This window comes from Pan paniscus, chromosome 19 (genome assembly GCF_029289425.2).
Source record: "Pan paniscus chromosome 19, NHGRI_mPanPan1-v2.0_pri, whole genome shotgun sequence".
NCBI classification, from domain to species: domain Eukaryota; kingdom Metazoa; phylum Chordata; class Mammalia; order Primates; family Hominidae; genus Pan; species Pan paniscus.
The window spans coordinates 2,140,608-2,161,166 of record NC_073268.2 but is presented as its reverse complement, the minus strand read 5'-3'; positions in this window follow the sequence as shown (position 1 = coordinate 2,161,166).

Sequence of the window (20,559 nt, the reverse complement as noted above, 5' to 3'; positions counted from 1 at the left end):
TGATATTTCCATCTATACACAGATGGCTGTGTAGATATTTCCATGTTTATACAGAGGGCGGCGTACATATTTCCATGGACATGCAGATGGCGGTGTAGATATTTCCATGTTTATACAGATAGCGTTGTAGATATTTCCATGTTTATACAGATCGTGGTGAAGATATTTCTATGTTTATACAGATCGTGGTGTAGATATTTCCATGTTTATACAGATCGCGGTGTAGATATATCCATGTTTATAGAGACAGCGGTGTAGGTATTTCCATGTTTATACAGATAGCGATGGAAATATTTCCATGTTTATACAGATGCCTATGCAGATATTTCCATATTTCTACAGAGGGCTTTGTAGATATTTCTATGTTTATACAGATGGCAGTGTAGATATTTCCATGGTTATAGAGATAGCGGTGCAGATATTTCCATGTTTATACAGATAGCAGTGTATATATTTCCATGTTTATATAGATCGTGGTGTAGATATTTCCATGTTTATACAGATACCGTTGTAGATATTTCCATGTTTATACAGACCGCAGTGTAGATAATTCCATGTTTATAGAGATAGTAGTGTAGATATTTCCATGTTTGTACAGATGGCGGTGTTGAAGTTTCCATCTATACACAGATTGCAGTGTAGGTATTTCTAAGTGTATACAGATGGCATTGTAGTTATTTCCATGTTAATACAGGTGGTGGTGTAGATATATCCATGTTTACACAGATGACTCTATAGGTATTTCCATGTTTATACAGATGGCGGTGTAGATATTTCCAAGTTTATACAGATAGCGGTGTAGATATTTCCATATTTATACAGATAACGGTGTAGATGTTTTCATGTTTATACAGATAGCGGTGTAAATATTTCGATGTTTATACAGATCACGGTGCAGATATTTCCATGTTTGTAGAGATGGCGGTGTTGATATTTCCATCTATAAACAGATGACCGTGTAGATATTTCCATGTTTATTCAAATGGCGGTGCAGATATTTCCATGATTATACAGATAGCGGTGTAGATATTTCCATGTTTATACTGATCGTAGTGTAGATATTTCCATGTTTAAAGAGATGGCGGTGTAGATATTTCCATGTTCATAGAGATAGCTGTGTTGATTTTTCCAAGTTTATAGAGATAGCGGTGTGGATATTTCCATGTTTATACAGATAGGGGTGTAGATATTTCCATGTTTATAGAGATGGCTGTGTACATATTTCCATGTTTATACACATCACGGTGTAGATATTTCCTTGTTTATACAAATAGCGGTGTAGTTATTTCCATGTTTATACAGATAGTGGTGTAGATATTTCCATGTTTATACAGATGGCAGTGTAGATATTTCAATGTTTATAGAGATGGCTCTGTAGATATTTCCATGTTTATACTGAAAATGGTGGAGTTTTTTCCATGTTTATACAGAGAGCAGTGGAGATATTTCCATGTTTATACACATAGCGGTGTACATATTTCCATGTTTATAGAGACAGCTGTGTAGGTTTTTCCATGTTTATACAGATAGCGGTGCAGATATTTCCATGTTTACACAGATGCCTATGCAGATATTTCCATATTTATACAGAGGCCTGTGTAGATATTTCTATGTTTATATAGATGGCAGTGTAGATATTTAAATGTTCCTACACATGACTGAGTAGGTATTTGCAAGTTTATACAGATGTCTTTGTAGATATTTCCAAGTTTATACAGATAGCGATGTATATATTTCCAGGTTTATACAGATCATGGTGTAGATATTTCCATGTTTATACAGATGGCAGTGTAGATATTTCCATGTTTATACAGATGGCGTTGCAGATATTTCCATATTTATACAGATAACGGTGTAGAAATTTCCATGTTTATAAAAATAGCGGTGTAAATATTTCAATGTTTATACAGATGACGGTGTAGATATTTCCATGTTTATAGAGATAGCGGTGTAGATATTTCCATGTTAATACAGATAGCGGTGCAGATATTAACATGTTTGTACAGATGGCGGTGTAGTAATTTCCTTGTTTATACAAATAGCGGTGTAGATATTTCCTTGTTTATACAGATCGCGGTGTAGATATTTCCATGTTTATACAGATCGCGGTGTAGATATTTCCATGTTCATACAGATGTCTGTGTACATATTTCCATGTTTATTCAGATGGTGCTGTAGATATTTCCATTTTTATAGAGATGGCGGTGTAGTTACTTCTAAGTTTATAGAGAAAGCGGTGTAAATATCTTCATGTTTACAGAAATGGTGGTGTAAGTATTTTCATATTTATAGAGATAGCGGTGTAGATATTTCCATGTGTATACAGATAACGGTGTTGGTATTTCCATGTTTATACAGATCGTGGTGTAGATATTTCCATGTTTATACAGATCGCGGTGTAGATATTTCCATGTTTATACAGATCGCGGTGTAGATATTTCCATCTTTATACAGATCGCGGTGTAGATATTTCCATGTTTATACAGATAGCGGTGTAGATATTTCCATGTTTATACAGATAGCGGTGTAGATATTTCCATGTTTACAGAGATAGCGGTGTAGGTATTTCCATGTTTATACACATAGCGGTGTAGATATTTCCATGTTTATACAGATCGCGGTGTAGATATTTCCATGTTTATACAGATAGCGGTGTAGGTATTTCCATGTTTATACAGACCGCGGTGTAGGTATTTCCATGTTTATACAGATAGCGGTGCAGATATTTCCATGTTTGTAGAGATGGCGGTGTTGATATTTCCATCTATACACAGATGACCGTGTAGATATTTCCATGTTTATACAGATGGCTGTCCAGATATTTCCATGGATATGTAGATGGCGGTGTAGATATTTCCATGTTTATAGAGATAGCGGTGTAGATATTTCCATGTTTATACAGATAGCGGTGTAGATATTTCCATGGTTATACAGACCGCAGTGTAGATATTTCCATGTTTATGCAGATAGCGATGCAGATATTTCCATGTTTGTAGAGATGGCGGTGTTGATATTTCCATCTATACACAGATGACCGTGTAGATATTTCCATGTTTATACAGATGGCATTGTAGATATTTCCATATTTATACAGACGGCGGTGTAGAAATTTCCATGTTTATACAGATGGCATTGTAGATATTTCCATATTTATACAGATAACGGTGTAGAAATTTCCATGTTTATACAAATAGCGGTGTAAATATTTCAATGTTTATACAGATCACGGTGTAGATATTTCCATGTTTATAGAGATAGCGGTGTAGATATTTCCATGTTAATACAGATAGCGGTGCAGATATTAACATGTTTGTACAGATGGCGTTGTAGATATTTCCTTGTTTATACAAATAGCGGTGTAGATATTTCCATGTTTATACAGATCACGGTGTAGATATTTCCTTGTATTTACAAATAGCGGTGTAGTTATTTCCATGTTTATACAGATAGCGGTGTAGATATTTCCATGTATTTACAGATGGCTGTGTAGATATTTCCATGTATATACAGATGGCTGTGTAGATGTTTCCATGTTCATACAGATGACTTTGTAAGTATTTCCATGTTTATACAGATGGCGGTGTAGATATTTCCATGTTTATAGAGATAGCTGTGTAGATATTTCCATGTTTATACAGATCACGGTGTAGATATTTCCATGTTTATACAGATCGCGGTGTAGATATTTCCATGTTTATACAGATAGCGGTGTAGATATATCCAAGTTTATACAGATCGCGGTGTAGATATTTCCATGTTTATACAGATCGCGGTGTAGATATTTCCATGTTCATACAGATGTCTGTGTAGATATTTCCATGTTTATTCAGATGGCGCTGTAGATATTTTCATGTTTATAGAGATGGCGGTGTAGATATTTCCATGTTTATAGAGATAGCAGTTTAGATATTTACATGTTTATACAGATGGCTGTGTAGATATTTCCATGTGTATACAGACTGCATTGTAGATATTTCCATGTTTATACAGATGACTGTATAGGTATTTCCATGTTTTTACAAATGGCAGTGCAGATATTTCCATGTTTATAGAGATAGCGGTGTAGATATTTCCATGTTTGTTCAGATGGCAGTGTTGATATTTCCATCTATACACATATGGCCGTGTAGATATTTCCAAGTTTATACAGATGGCTGCGTAGATATTTCCTTGGACATGCAGACGGCGGTGTAGATATTTCCATGTTTATACAGATAGAGGTGTATATATTTCCATGTTTATACAGATCGTGGTGTAGATATTTCCATGTTTATACAGATAGAGGTGTAGATATTTCCATGTTTATACAGATTCTGATGTAGGTATTTCCATGTTTATAAAGACAGCGCTGTAGATATTTCCAAGTTTATATGGATGGCGGTGTAGATATTTCCATGTGTATAGAGATGGCAGTGAAAATATTTCCATGTTTGTACAGATGGAGGTGTAGATATTTCCATGTTTATACAGATGACAGTGTAGATATTTTCATGTTTTTAAAGATGGCGGTGTAGATATTTCCATGTTTATACCGATAGCTTTGTGGCCATTTCCACGCTTAAAAGGATAGCAGAGTAGATATTTATATCTTTATAAAGATGTCTGTGTAGATATTTCCATGTTTATACAGATGGCAGTGTAGATATTTCCAAGTATATAAAGATAGTGGTGTAGATATTTCCATGTTTATACAGATGACTCTGTAGATATTTCCATGTTTATACAGATGGCAGTGTAGATATTTCCATGTTTATACAGATGGACATGTAGGTATTTCCATGTTTATACAGATGACTGTGTAGATATTTCCATGTTTATACAGATGACTGTGTAGATATTTCCAAGTTTTTACAGATGGCGGTGTAGATATTTCCGTGTTTATACAGCTCGCGGTGCAGGTATTTATATCTTTATACAGATGGCATTGTAGATATTTCCTTATACACACAGATGGCGGTGTAGATGTTTCCATGTTTATACAGATGGCAGGGTAGTTAGTTCCATGTTTATGGAGATGGCATTGTTGATATTTCCAAGTTTATACAGATAGTGCTGTAGATATTTCCATGTTTATACAGATAGCGGTGTAGATATTTCCATGTTTATACAGATAGCGTTGTTGGTATTTCCATGTTTATACAGATAGACGTGGCGATATTTCCATGTATATACAGATCGCAGTGTAGATATTTCCATCTTTATACAGATGACAGTGTAGATATTTCCATGTTTCTACAGATAGAGGTCTAGATATTTCCATGTTTACACAGATGTCCTTGTAAATAGTTACATGTTTATGGAGATGGCAGTGTAGATATTTTCATGTTTACAGAGATGGTGCTGTGGATATTTCCATGTTTATAGAGATTGCGGTGTAGATATTTCCATGTTTATAGAGATTGTGGTGTAGGTATTTCGATGTGTATAGAGATAACGGTGCAGATATTTCCATGTTTATACAGATGGCGGCGTAGATATTTACATGTTCACAGAGATAGCAGTGTAGATATTTCCATAATTGCACAGATTGTGGTGTAGATATTTCCATCTTTACACGGATAGCTGTGTACATATTTCCATGTTTACACAGATTCCTGTGTAGATATTTCCATGTTTACACAGATAGTGTTGCAGATATTTCCATGTTTATACAAATAGCGGAGTTGATTTTTCCATGTTTATACAGATAGCGGTGGAGATATTTCCATGTTTATACAGATAGCGGTGTAGATATTTCCATGTTTACACAGATGGCGGTGTAGATATTGCCATGTTTATGGACATGGCGGTGTAGATATTTTCATGTTTATAGAGATGTCGCTGTAGATACTTCAATGTTTATAGAGATTGCAGTGTAGATATTTCTATGTTTATAGAGATTGCAGTGTAGATATTTAAATGGGTACAGAGATAGCGGTGCAGATATTTCCATGTTTATACTGATGGCTGTGTAGGTATTTCCATGTGTATACAGATGGCAGTGTAGATATTTCCATGTTTATAGAGATGGTGGTGTAGATATTTCCATGTGTATACAGATGGCGGTGTAGATATTACCATGTTTATACAGATAGCGGTGTAGATATTTCCATGTTTGTGCAGATAGCGGTGCAGATATTTCCGTGTTTATAGAGATAGCGGTGTAGGTATTTCCATGTGTATAGAGATAGCGTTGTAGATATTTCCATGTTTATAGATAAAGCGGTTTAGATATTTCCATGCGTCTACAGATAGAAGTGTAGATATTTCCATGTTTATACAGATGACTGTGTAGAAATTTCCATCATTATAAAAATGGCGTTGTAGGTATTTCCATGTTTATACAGATGACTGTGTAGGTATTTCCATGTTCATATGGATGGCTTTGTAGATATTTCCATTTTTGTAGAGATAGCGGTGTAGATATTTCCATGTTTAAACGGATTGCGGTGTAGATATTTCCATGTTTACAGAGATCGCGGTATAGAAACTTCAATGTGTATACAGATAGCGGTGTAGATATATCCATGATTATAGAGACAGCAGTGTAGATATTTTCATATTTAGACAGATAGCGGTGAAGATATTTCAATGTTTATACAGATGGTGATGTAGATATTTCCAAGTTTATACAGATGGTGGTGTAGATATTTCAATGTTTATACAGATAGCGATGTAGATATTTCCATATTCCAGCAAATATCGGTGTACATATTTCCTTGTTTACAGAGATAGCAGTGTAGATATTTACATCTATGCACAGATTGCGGTGTAGATATTTCCATGTTTACACAGATAGCTTTGTAGTGATTTCCATGTTTACACAGATAGCGTTGTAGATATTTCCATGTTAATACAGATAGCAGTGCAGATATTTCCATGTTTATAAAGATATCGGTTCAGATATTTCCATGTTTATACAGATAGCGGTGGAGATATTTCCATGTTTATACAGAGGGCGGTGGAAATATTTCCATATTTATACAGATCGCGGTGTAGATATTTCTATCTTTTTACAGACAGCGGTGTAGATTTTTCCATGTTTGTAGAGATAGCGGTTGAGATATGTCCATTTTTATACAGATAGCGGTGTAGATATTTCCATGTTGATCCAGATTACGGTGTAGATATTTCCATGTTTATAAAGTTAGTGGTGTAGATATTTCCATGTTTATACAGTTAGAGGTGTAGATATTTCCATGTTTATACAGATCGTGGTGTAGGAATTTCCATATTTGTAGAGATAGCGGTGTAGATATTTTCATGTTTTTACAGATGTCTGTGTAGATATTTCCATGTGTATACAAATGGCAGTGTAGGTATTTCCATGTTTATAGAGATGGAGGTGTAGATATTTCCATGTTTATACACATGACTGTGTAGATGTCTCCATGTTTTTACAGATGGTGGTGTAGATATTTCCATGTTCATACAGATCACGGTGTGGATATTTCCATGTATATACAGATAGCGATGTAGATATTTCCATGTTTATAGTGATGGCTGTGTAGATATTTCCATGTTTATACAGATGGCAGAGTAGATATTTCCATGTTTATACAGATGGTTGTGTAGATATATCCATGTTTATTCAGGTGACTGTGTAGGTATTTCCAAGTTTATATAGATGGCGGTGTAGATATTTCCATGTTTATGGAGATGGCCATGTAGATATTTCCATGTTTATAGAGATAGCGGTGTAGACATTTCCATGTTTATAGAGATAGCCGTGTAGATATTTCCATATTTATACATATAGCGGTGTAGATATTTCCATGTTTATACAGATAGCGGTGTAGATATTTCGATGTTTATACAGGTAGCGGTGTAGATATTTCCATGTTTATACAGATTGCGGTGTAGATATTTCCATGTTTATACTGATAGATGTGTAGATATTCCCATGTTTATACAGATAAAGGTGTAGATATTTCCATGTTTATACAGATAGCGTTGTAGATATTTCCATGTTTGTACAGATGGCTGTGTAGATATTTACATGTTTATACAGATAGCGGTGTAGTTATTTCCATGTTTACAGCTCGCGGTGTAGATATTTCCATCTTTATACAGATGGCAGAGTAGACATTTCCATGTTTATACAGATGGCAGTGTTGATATGTCCATCTTTATACAGATGGCTGTGTATATTATTCCATGTTTATACAGATGGCTCTGTAGATATTTCCTTGTTTATACAGATAGCGGTGTAGATATTTCCATTTTTGTAGAGATCGTGGTGTAGATATTTTCATGTTTATACAGATAGCGTTGTAGATATTTCCATGTATATAGAGATAGCAGTGTAGATATTACCATGTTTACAGAAATAGCAGTGTAGATATTTACATATTTGCACTGATTGCTGTGTAGTTATTTCGATCTTTACACAGATAGCGGTGTACATATTTCCATGTTTACACAGATAGCTCTGTTGATATTTACATGTTTACACGGATAGTGTTGTAGATATTTCCATGTTTATACAGGTAGCGGTATAGATATTTCCATGTTTATACAGATAGCGTAAATATTTCCATGTTTATACTGATAGCGGTGGAGATATTTCCACGTTTATAGAGATAGCGCTGGAGATATTTCCATGTTTATACAGATAGCGGTGGAGATATTTCCATGTTTATACAGATAGCGGTGGAGATATTTCCATGTTTTTATAGGTAGCGGTGGAGATATTTCCATGGTTATAAAGATAGCGGTCGAGATATTTCCATGTTTATACAGATAGCGGTGGAGATATTTCCATGATTATAGAGGTGGCAGTGTAGATATTCCCAAGTTCATAAAGATAGCGGTGTAGGAATTTCCATGTTTACAGAAATAGCGGTGTAGATACTTCCACATTTGCGCAGATTGCGGTGTAGATATTTCCATCTTTACGCAGATAGCGGTGTACATATTTCCGTGTTTACACAGATAGGTGTGTAGACATTTCCAGGTTTATACAGATAGCGTTGTAGATATTTCCATGTTTATACAAATAGCGGTGTATATATTTCCATGTTTACACAGATTGGTGTGTTGATATTTCCATGTTTACACAGATAGTGTTGAACATATTTCCATGTTTATAAAGATAGCGGTGTAGGTATTTCCATATTTATAGAGATAGCGGTGTTGATATTTCCATGTTTATACAGATGGCGGTGTAGATATTTCCATGGGTATACCGATGGCAGCGTAGATATTTCCATATTTATACAGATGGAGGTGTAGATATTTCCATGTTTATACAGATGACAGTGTAGATATTTCCATGTTTTTATAGATGGTGGTGTAGATATTTCCCTGTTTATACAGAGAGCGGTGTGGCCAGTTCCATGTTTATTCAGATAACGGTGTAGACATTTCCACGTTTATAGAGGTAGCGGTGTAGATATTTCCATATTCATACAGGTAGCTGTGCAGATATTTCCATATTTATACAGGTAGAGGTGTAGATATTTCCATGTTTATGCAGATATCGGTGTAGATATTTCCATGTTTCTACAAATGGCATTGTAGATATTTCTATGTTTATGGAGATGGTGGTAGAGATAATTCCATGTTTATACAGATTGCGGTGTAGTTATTTCCACGTTTATCCTGATGGTGGTGTAGATATTCCCATGTTTATAGAGATGGCGGTGTAGATATTTCTATCTTTATAGAGATAGCGGTGTAGACAATTCAACATTTATAGAGATGGCATTGTAGGTATTTCCATGTTTATAGAGATAGTAGTGTAGATATTTCCATGTTTATACAGATAGCGGTGTAGATATTTCCATGTTTATACAGGTAGCGGTCTAGAAATTCCAATGTTTACACAGATGGCTGTGTAGTTAGTTCCCTGTTTATGGACATTGCGGTGTAGATATTTTCATGTTTATAGAGATGGCGGTGTAGGTAATTCCATGTTTATACAGATTGTGGTGTAGTTATTTAAATGTTTATAGAGATTGCGGTGTAGGTATTTCCATGTGTATAGAGACAGCGGTGCTGATGTTTCCATGTTTATATTGATGGCTGTGTAGATATTTCCATGTTTCCACAGATAGTGTTATAGGTATTTCCATGTTTATAGAGATAACGTTGTACATATTTCCATGATTATAAAGATAGCGGTGTAGATATTTCCAAGTTTATAGAGATAGCGGTGGAGATTTTTCATGTTTATACAGGTAGCGATATAGATATTTCCATGTTTATACAGAAAGCGGTGTAGATAATTCCATGTTTATAAAGATAGCGGTGTAGATATTTCCATATTTATACACACAGCGGTGTAGATATATCTATGTTTATAGAGATAGCGGTGTAGTTATTTTCATGTTTTTCCAGACAGCGGTGTAGATATTTCCATGTTTACAGAGATAGCGGTGTAGATATTTCCATGTTTATAGAGATAGCAGTGTAGATATTTCCATGTTTATAGAGGTAAAGTTGTAAATATTTCCATGTTTATAGAGATAGTGGTGTAAATATTTCCACGTTTATACAGATAGCGGTGTAAATATTTTCATGTTATAGAGATAGCGGTGTAGATATTTCCACGTTTATGCAGATAGCAGTGTAGATATTTCCTCATTTATAGAGATAGCGCTGTAGACATTTCCACGTTTCTGCCCTTAGCGGTGTAGATATTTCCACGTATATACACATAGCGATGTAGATATTTCCACGTTTATACAGATAGCGGTGTAGATATTCCCACGTTTTTAGAAACAGTGGTGTAGATATATCCACATTTATACAGATAGCAGTGTAGATATTTCCGCGTTTATACAGATAGTGGTGTAGATATTTCCAAATTGGTAGAGACAGCGGTGTACATATTTCCATGTTTATACAGATGTCAGTGTAGATATTTCCTTGTTTATACAGATAGCGGTGCAGATATTTCCATGTTTATAAAGATAGCGGTGTAGATATTTCCAAGTTTATAGAGATAGCGGTGTAGATATTTCCATGTTTGTAGAGATAGCGATTTAGATATTTCCATGTTTATACAGTTAGCTGTGTAGATATTTCTATGTTTATACAGATAGCGGTGTAGTTATTTCTATGTTTATACAGATCTTGGTGTACATGTTTCCATGTTGATACAGATAGCGGTGTAGATATTTCCATGTTTATACAGATAGCGGTGTCGATACTTCCATGTTTACAGGGATAGCGGTGAAGATATTTCCATATTTGCACAGATTGCGGTGTAGGTATATCCATCTTTACACAGAGAGTGGTGTACTTATTTTCATGTTTACACTTATAGCTTTTTAGATATTTCCATGTTTACACAGATATTGTTGTAGATATTTCCATGTTTATACAGATAGCTGTGTAGATATTTTCATGTTTATAGAGATGGCGGTGTAGATATTTCCATGTTTATAGAGATTGAGGTGTAGATATTTCCATGTTTATAGAGATTGCGGTGTAGGTATTTCCATGTGTATAGGGATAGTGGTGGAGATATTTCCATGTTTATACAGATAGCGGGGTAGATATTTCCATATTTATAAAGATAGCGGTGTAGGTATTTCCATGATTATACAGATAGCGGTGAAGATATTTCCATGTTTATACAGACAGCGGTGTAGATATTACCATGTTTATACAGATATCGGTGGAGATATTTCCATGTTTACAGAAATGGCAGTGTAGATATTTCCATATTTGCAAAGATTGCAGGGTAAATATTTCCACCTTTACACAGATACCTGTGTACATATTTCCGTGTTTACAGAGATTGCTGTGTAGATATTTCCATTTTTACACAGATAGCGGTGGAGATATTTCCATGTTTATACAGATGACTGTGTAATTATTTCCATGTTTATACAGATGGTGGTGTAGATATTTCCATGTTTACAGATGGTGGTGTAGATATTTCAATGTTTACAGAGATAGCGGTGTAGATATTTCAATCTTTGCACAGATTGTGGTGTAGATATTTCCATCTTTACACAGACAGCGGTGTAGATATTTCCAAGTTTACACAGATAGCTGTGTAGATATTTCCATGTTTACACAGATAGCTTTGAAGATATTTCCACGTTTACACAGGTAGCGTTGTAGATATTTCCATGTTTATACAGGTAGCGCTGAAAATATTTCCAAGTTTACACAGATAGCTGTGTAGATATTTCCATGTTTACAAAGTTAGCGTTGTAGATATTTCCATGTTTATACTGATAGCATTGTACGTATTTCCATGTTTATACAGACAGAGGTGTAGATATCTCCCTGTTTATACAGATAGCATTGGAGATATTTCCATGTTTATACAGATAGCGATGTAGATACTTCCATGTTTACACAGATAGCGGTGTAGATATCTCCATGTTTATAGAGATAGCGGTGTAGATATTCCCATGTTTGTACCGATGGCTCTGTAGATACTTCCAAGTGTATAGAGATGGCAGTCTAGATATTTCCATGTTTATAGAGATGGTTGTGTAGATATTTCCATGTTTATACAGATGAATGTGTACATATTTGCATGTTTATACAGATGGTGGTGTAGATATTTCCATGTTTACACAGATAGTGTTGTAGATATTTCCATGTTTATACAGATAGCGGTGTCGATATTTCCATGATTATACAGATAGCGGTGTAGATATTCTCATGTTTACACAGATTGCGGTGTAGGTGTTTCCATGTTTATGGAGATAGCGGTGTAGATATTTCCATGTTTATACAGATGGCTGTGTAGATATTTCCATGTTTATACAGATGAAGGTGTAGATATTTCCATGTTTATGCAGATGACTGTGAAGATATTTTCATATTTCTACAGATGGCGGTGTAGATATATCCATGGTTATACAGATAGCGGTGTGGATATTTCCTCGTTCATACAGATAGCATTGTAGATATTTCCAGGTGTATAGAGATGGCTGTGTAGATATTTCCATGTTTATACAGATGGCAGTGTAGATATTTCCATGTTTATACAGATGGCGGTGTAGATATTTCCATGTTTTTACATATATCGGTGAAGATATTTCCATGTTTACACAGATTGCGGTGTAGATATTTCCATCTTTCTACAGATGGCATTGTAAATATTTCCATGTTTATGCAGATAGCGGTGTACATATTTCCATGTTTATAGAGATGGAGGTGTAGGTATTTCCATGTTTGTAGAGATAGCGATGTAGATATTTCCATGTTTATACAGATAGCGGTGCAGATATTTCCATATTTATACAAATGCCTATGCAGATATTTCCATATTTATACAGAGGGCTGTGTAGATATTTCTATGTTTGTACAGATGGCGGTGTAGATATTTCCATGTTCCTACACATGACTGTGTAGGTATTTCCATGTTTATACAGATGGCTTTGTAGATATTTCCATGTTTATAGAGACAGCGGTGCAGATATTTCCATGTTTATACAGATAGCGGTGTATATATTTCCATGTTTATACAGATACCGGTGTAGATATTTCCATGTTTATTCAGACAGCAGTGTAGATATTTCCATGATTATAGAGATACCACTGTAAATATTTCCATGTTTGTACAGATGGCGGTGTTGATGTTTCCATCTATACAAAGATTGCCGTGTAGGTATTTCCAGGTTTATACAGATGGCATTGTAGATATTTCCATGTTTATACAGATGGTGGTGTAGATATTTCCATGTTTACACAGATGACTCTATATGTATTTCCATGTTTATACAGATGGCGGTGTAGATATTTCCAAGTTTATAGAGATAGCGGTGTAGATATTTCCATATTTATACAGATAACGGTGTAGAAGTTTCCATGTTTATACAGATAGCGGTGTAAATATTTCCATGTTTATACAGATCACGGTGTAGATATTTCCATGTTTATAGATATAGCGATGTAGATATTTCCATGTTTATACAAATAGCGGTGTAGAAGTTTCCATGTTTATACAGACCGCGGTGTAGATATTTCCATGTTTATACAGATAGCGGTGCAGATATTTCCATGTTTGTACAGATGCCGGTGTTGATATTTCCATCTATACAGAGATGACCGTGTAGATATTTCCATGTTTTTACAGATGGCGGCGCAGATATTTCCATGGATATGTAGATGGCGGTGTAGATATTTCCATGTTTATACAGATAGCGGTGTAGTTATTTCCATGTTTAAATAGATAGCAGTGTGGATATTTCCATGTATGTACACATGGCTGTGTAGATATTCCCATGTTTATACAGATGGCGGTGTAGATATTTCCATGTTTATACAGATAACTTTCTAAGTATTTCCATCTTTATACAGATGGCGGTGTAGATATTTCGATGTTTATAGAGATAGCAGTGGAGATATTTCCATGTTTATACAGATAGCAGTGTAGATATTTCCATGTTTATACTGATCGTGGTGCAGATATTTCCATGTTTATAGAGTTGGCGGTGTAGATATTTCCATGTTCATAGAGATAGCGGTGTTGATTTTTCCATGTTTATAGAGATAGCGGTGTGGATATTTCCATATTTATACACATAGGGGTGTCGATATTTCCATGCTTATAGAGATGGCAGTGTAGATATTTCCATGTTTATACACATCACGGTGTAGATATTTCCTTGTTTATACAAATAGTGGTGTAGGTATTTCCATGTTTATACAGATAGCGGTGTAGTTATTTCCATGTTTATACAGATGGCTGTGTAGATAATTCCATGTTTATACAGATGGCGGTGTAGATATTTCCATGTTTATAGAGATAGCTCTGTAGATATTTCCATGTTTATACAGATAGCGGTGTATATATTTCCATGTTTATACAGATCGCGGTGTAGATATTTCCATGTTTATACAGATAGCGGTGTAGATATTTCCATCTTTTTACATATATTGGTGTAGATTTTTCCATCTTTTTACATATATCGGTGTAGATATTTCCATGTTTACACAGATTGCGGTGTAGATATTTCCATCTTTCTACAGATGGCATTGTAAATATTTCCATGTTTATACAGATGGCGGTGTAGGTATTTCCATGTTTATATAGATGGTGGTGTAGATATTACCATGTTTATACAGATAGCGGTGTAAATATTTCCATGTTTATAAAGATCGTGGTGAAGATATTTCCATGTTTATACAGATCGCGATGAAGATATTTCCATCTTTATACAGCTCGCGGTGTAGATATTTCCAGGTTTTTAGAGATCGCGGTGTAGATATTTCCATGTTTATACAGATAGTGGTGTAGGTATTTCCATGTTTATAGAGATAGCAGTGTAGGTATTTCCATGTTTATAGACATAGCGGTGTAGATATTTCCATGTTTATATAGATGGCCTTGTAGATATTTCCATGTTTATACCGATAGCGGTGTTGGTATTTCCACGTTTATACAGATAGCAATGTATATATTTCCATGTTTATACAGATCGCGGTGCAGATATTTATATGTTTATACAGATGGCATTGTAGATATTTCCTTATTCACACAGATGGCGGTGTAGATATTTCCATGTTTATACAGAAGGCAAAGTAGTTAGTTCCATGTTTATGGAGATGGCAGTGTAGATATTTTCATGTTTATAGAGATGGCGGTGTACATATTTCCATGTTTATAGAGATAGCAGTGTAGATATTTACATGTTTATACAGTTGGCTGTATAGATATTTCCATGTGTATACAGATGGCATTGTAGATATTTCCATGTTTATACAGATGACTGTATAGGTATTTCCATGTTTTTACAGATGGCAGTGCAGGTATTTCCATGTTTATACAGATGAAGGTGTAGATATTTCCATGTTTATAAAGTTAGTGGTGTAGATATTTCCATGTTTATACAGGTAGAGCTGTAGATGTTTCCATGTTTATACAGATCGTGGTGTAGGAATTTCCATATTTGTAGAGATAGCGGTGTAGATATTTTCATGTTTTTACAGATGTCTGTGTAGATATTTCCATGTGTATACAAATGGCAGTGTAGATATTTCCATGTTTATAGAGATGGAGGTGTAGATATTTTCATGTTTATACACATGACTGTGTAGATGTCTCCATGTTTTTACAGATGGTGGTGTAGATATTTCCATGTTCATACAGATCACGGTGTGGCTATTTCCATGTTTATACAGATAGCGATGTAGATATTTCCATGTTTATAGTGATGGCTGTGTAGATATTTCCATGTTTATACAGATGGCAGAGTAGATATTTCCATGTTTATACAGATGGTTGTGTAGATATATCCATGTTTATTCAGGTGACTGTGTAGGTATTTCCAAGTTTATACAGATGGCGGTGTAGATATTTCCATGTTTATGGAGATGGCCATGTAGATATTTCCATGTTTATAGAGATAGCGGTGTAGGCATTTCCATGTTTATAGAGATAGCCGTGTAGATATTTCCATATTTATACATATAGCGGGGTAGATATTTCCATGTTTATACAGATAGCGGTGTAGATATTTCGATGTTTATGCAGGTAGCGGTGTAGATATTTCCATGTTTATACAGATTGCGGTGTAGATATTTCCATGTTTATACAGATAGATGTGTAGATATTTCCATGTTTATACAGATAAAGGTGTAGATATTTCCATGTTTATACAGATAGCGTTGTAGATATTTCCATGTTTGTACAGATGGCTGTGGAGATATTTACATGTTTATACAGATATCGGTGTAGATATTTCCATGTTTACAGCTCGCGGTGTAGATATTTCCATCTTTATACAGATGGCAGAGTAGACATTTCCATGTTTATACAGATGGCAGTGTTGATATGTCCATCTTTATACAGATGGCTGTGTATATTATTCCATGTTTATACAGATGGCTCTGTAGATATTTCCTTGTTTATACAGATAGCGGTGTAGATATTTCCTTGTTTATACAGATAGCGGTGTAGATATTTCCATGTTTGTAGAGATCGTGGTGTAGATATTTCCAGGTTTATACAGACTAGCGCTGTAGATATTTCCATGTTTATACTGGTAGCGGTGTAGATATATCCATATTTATACAGATTGCAGTGTACATATTTCCTCGTTTACAGATATACCAGTGTAGACATTTCCATCTTTGCACAGATAGCCGTGAAGTTATTTCCATGTTTATACAGATAGCGGTGGAGATATTTCCACGTTTATACAGATGGCGGTGGAGACATTTCCATGTTTATACAGACCACGGTGTAGATATTTGTATCTTTCTACAGATGTCGGAGTAGATTTTTGCATGTTTATAGAGATAGCTGTTGAGATATTTCCAGTTTTATACAGGTAGCGGTGTAGATATTTCCATGTTTGTAGAGATAGCGGTTAAGGTATTTTCATGTTTCTACAGATATCTGTGTAGACATTTCCATGTGTATACACATGGCAGTGTAGATATTTCCATGTTTATACAGATGGAGGTGTAGATATTTCCATGTTTATACAGATGACTATGTAGATGTTTCCATGTTTTTACAGATGGCGGTGTAGATATTTCCATGTTCATACAGATCCCGGTGTGGCTATTTCCATGTTTCTACAGATAGCGGTGTAGATATTTCCATGTTTATAGAGATGGCTGTGTAGATATTTCCATGTTTATACAGATGGCAGTGTAGATATTTCCATGTTTATACAGATGGTTGTGTAGACATATCCATGTTTATTCCGATGACTGTGTAGGTATTTCCAAGTTTACACAGATGGTGGTGTAGATATTTCCATGTTTATACTGATAGCCATGTAGATATTTCCATGCTTATAGAGATAGCGGTGTAGACATTTCCATGTTTATAGAGATAGCCGTGTAGATATTTCCATATTTATACAGTTAGCGGTGTAGTTATTTCCATGTTTATACAGATAGCGGTGTAGATATTTCCATGTTTATACAGATAGCGGTGTAGATATTTCCATGTTTATAAAGATAGCATTGTAGTTATTTCCATGTTTATACAGATAACGGTTTAGATATTTCCATGTTTATGCAGATTGCGTTGCAGATATTTCCATGTTTACAGCTCGCAATGCAGATATTTCCATCTTTATACAGATGGCAGGGTAGATATTTCCATGTTTATACACATGGCGGTGTAGATATGTCCATCTTTATACGGATGGCTGTGTATATTTTTCCATGTTTATACAGATGGCGCTGTAGATATTTCCATGTTTATACAGATAGCTGTGCAGATATTTCCATGTTTATCCAGATCGTGGTGTAGATATTTCCATGTTTATACAGATTAACGGTGTAGATAATTCCCTGTTTATACAGGTTGCAGTGTAGATATTTCAATATTTATAGAGATCGCAGTGTAGATATTTCTATATTTCTACAGATGGTGGTGTAGATATTTCCATGTTTATAGAGTTAGCGGTTGAGATATTTCCATGTTTATTCAGATAGCGGTGTAGATATTTCCATGTTTATACAAATCGCGGTGTAGATATTTCCATGTTTATACAGATAGCGGTGTAGATATTTCCATGATTATACAGGTAGCGGTGTACATATTTCCATGTATACACAGATAGGTGTGTAGACATTTCCAGGTTTATACAGATAGCGTTGTAGATATTTCCATGTTTATACAAATAGCGGTGTACATATTTCCATGTTTACACAGATAGGTGTGTAGATATTTCCATGTTTACACAGATAGTGTTGAACATATTTCCATGTTTATAAAGATAGCGGTGTAGGTATTTCCATGTTTATAGAGATAGCGGTGTAGATATTTCCATGTTTATACAGATGGCGGTGTAGATATTTCCATGGGTATACCGATGGCAGCGTAGATATTTCCATATTTATACAGATGGAGGTGTAGATATTTCCATGTTTATACAGATGACAGTGTAGATATTTCCATGTTTTTATAGATGGTGGTGTAGATATTTCCCTGTTTTTACAGAGAGCGGTGTGGCTAGTTCCATGTTTATTCAGATAACGGTGTAGACATTTCCACGTTTATAGAGGTAGCGGTGTAGATATTTCCATATTCATACAGATAGCTGTGTAGATATTTCCATATTTATACAGGTAGAGGTGTAGATATTTCCATGTTTATGCAGATATCGGTGTAGATATTTCCATGTTTCTACAAATAGCAGTGTAGATATTTCTATGTTTATGGAGATGGTGGTAGAGATAATTCCATGTTTATACAGATTGCGGTGAAGTTATTTCCATGTTTATCCTGATGGTGGTGTAGATATTCCCATGTTTATAGAGATGGCGGTGTAGATATTTCTATCTTTATAGAGATAGCGGTGTAGACAATTCAACATTTATAGAGATGGCATTGTAGGTATTTCCATGTTTATAGAGATAGTAGTGTAGATATTTCAATGTTTATACAGATAGCGGTGTAGATATTTCCATGTTTATACAGGTAGCGGTCTAGAAATTCCAATGTTTACACAGATGGCGGTGTAGTTAGTTCCCTGTTTATGGAGATTGCGGTGTAGATATTTTCATGTTTATAGAGATGGCGGTGTAGGTAATTCCATGTTTATACAGATTGTGGTGTAGGTATTTAAATGTTTATAGAGATTGCGGTGTAGGTATTTCCATGTGTACAGAGATAGCGGTGCTGATGTTTCCATGTTTATATTGATGGCTGTGTAGATATTTCCATGTTTACACAGATAGTGATATAGGTATTTCCATGTTTATAGAGATAACGTTGTACATATTTCCATGATTATAAAGATAGCGGTGGTAGATATTTCCAAGTTTATAGAGATAGCGGTGGAGATTTTTCCATGTTTATACAGGTAGCGATATAGATATTTCCATGTTTATACAGAAAGCGGTGTAGATAATTCCATGTTTACAAAGATCGCGGTGTAGATATTTCCATATTTATACACACAGCGGTGTAGATATATCTATGTTTATAGAGATAGCGGTGTAGGTATTTTCATGTTTTTCCAGACAGCGGTGTAGATATTTCCATGTTTACAGAGACAGCGGTGTAGATATTTCCATGTTTATAGAGATAGCGGTGTAGATATTTCCATGTTTATAGAGGTATAGTTGTAAATATTTCCATGTTTATAGAGATAGTGGTGTAAATATTTCCACGTTTATACAGATAGCGGTGTAAATATTTTCATGTTTATAGAGATAGCGGTGTAGATATTTCCACGTTTATGCAGATAGCAGTGTAGATATTTGCTCATTTATAGAGATAGCGCTGTAGACATTTCCACGTTTCTGCCCTTAGCGGTGTAGATATTTCCACGTTTATACAGATAGCGGTGTAGATATTCCCACGTTTGTAGAAACAGTGGTGTAGGTATTTCCATGTTTATAGAGATAGCAGTGTAGATATTTACATGTTTACACAGATGGCTGTATAGATATTTCCATGTGTATACAGATGTCATTGTAGATATTTCCATGTTTATACAGATGACTGTATAGGTATTTCCATGTTTTTACAGATGGCAGTGCAGATATTTCCATGTTTATACAGATGAAGTTGTAGATATTTCCATGTTTATGCAGATGACTATGAAGATATTTTCATGTTTCTACAGATGGCAGTGTAGATATATCCATGGTTATACAGATAGCGGTGTGGATATTTCCTCGTTCATACAGATA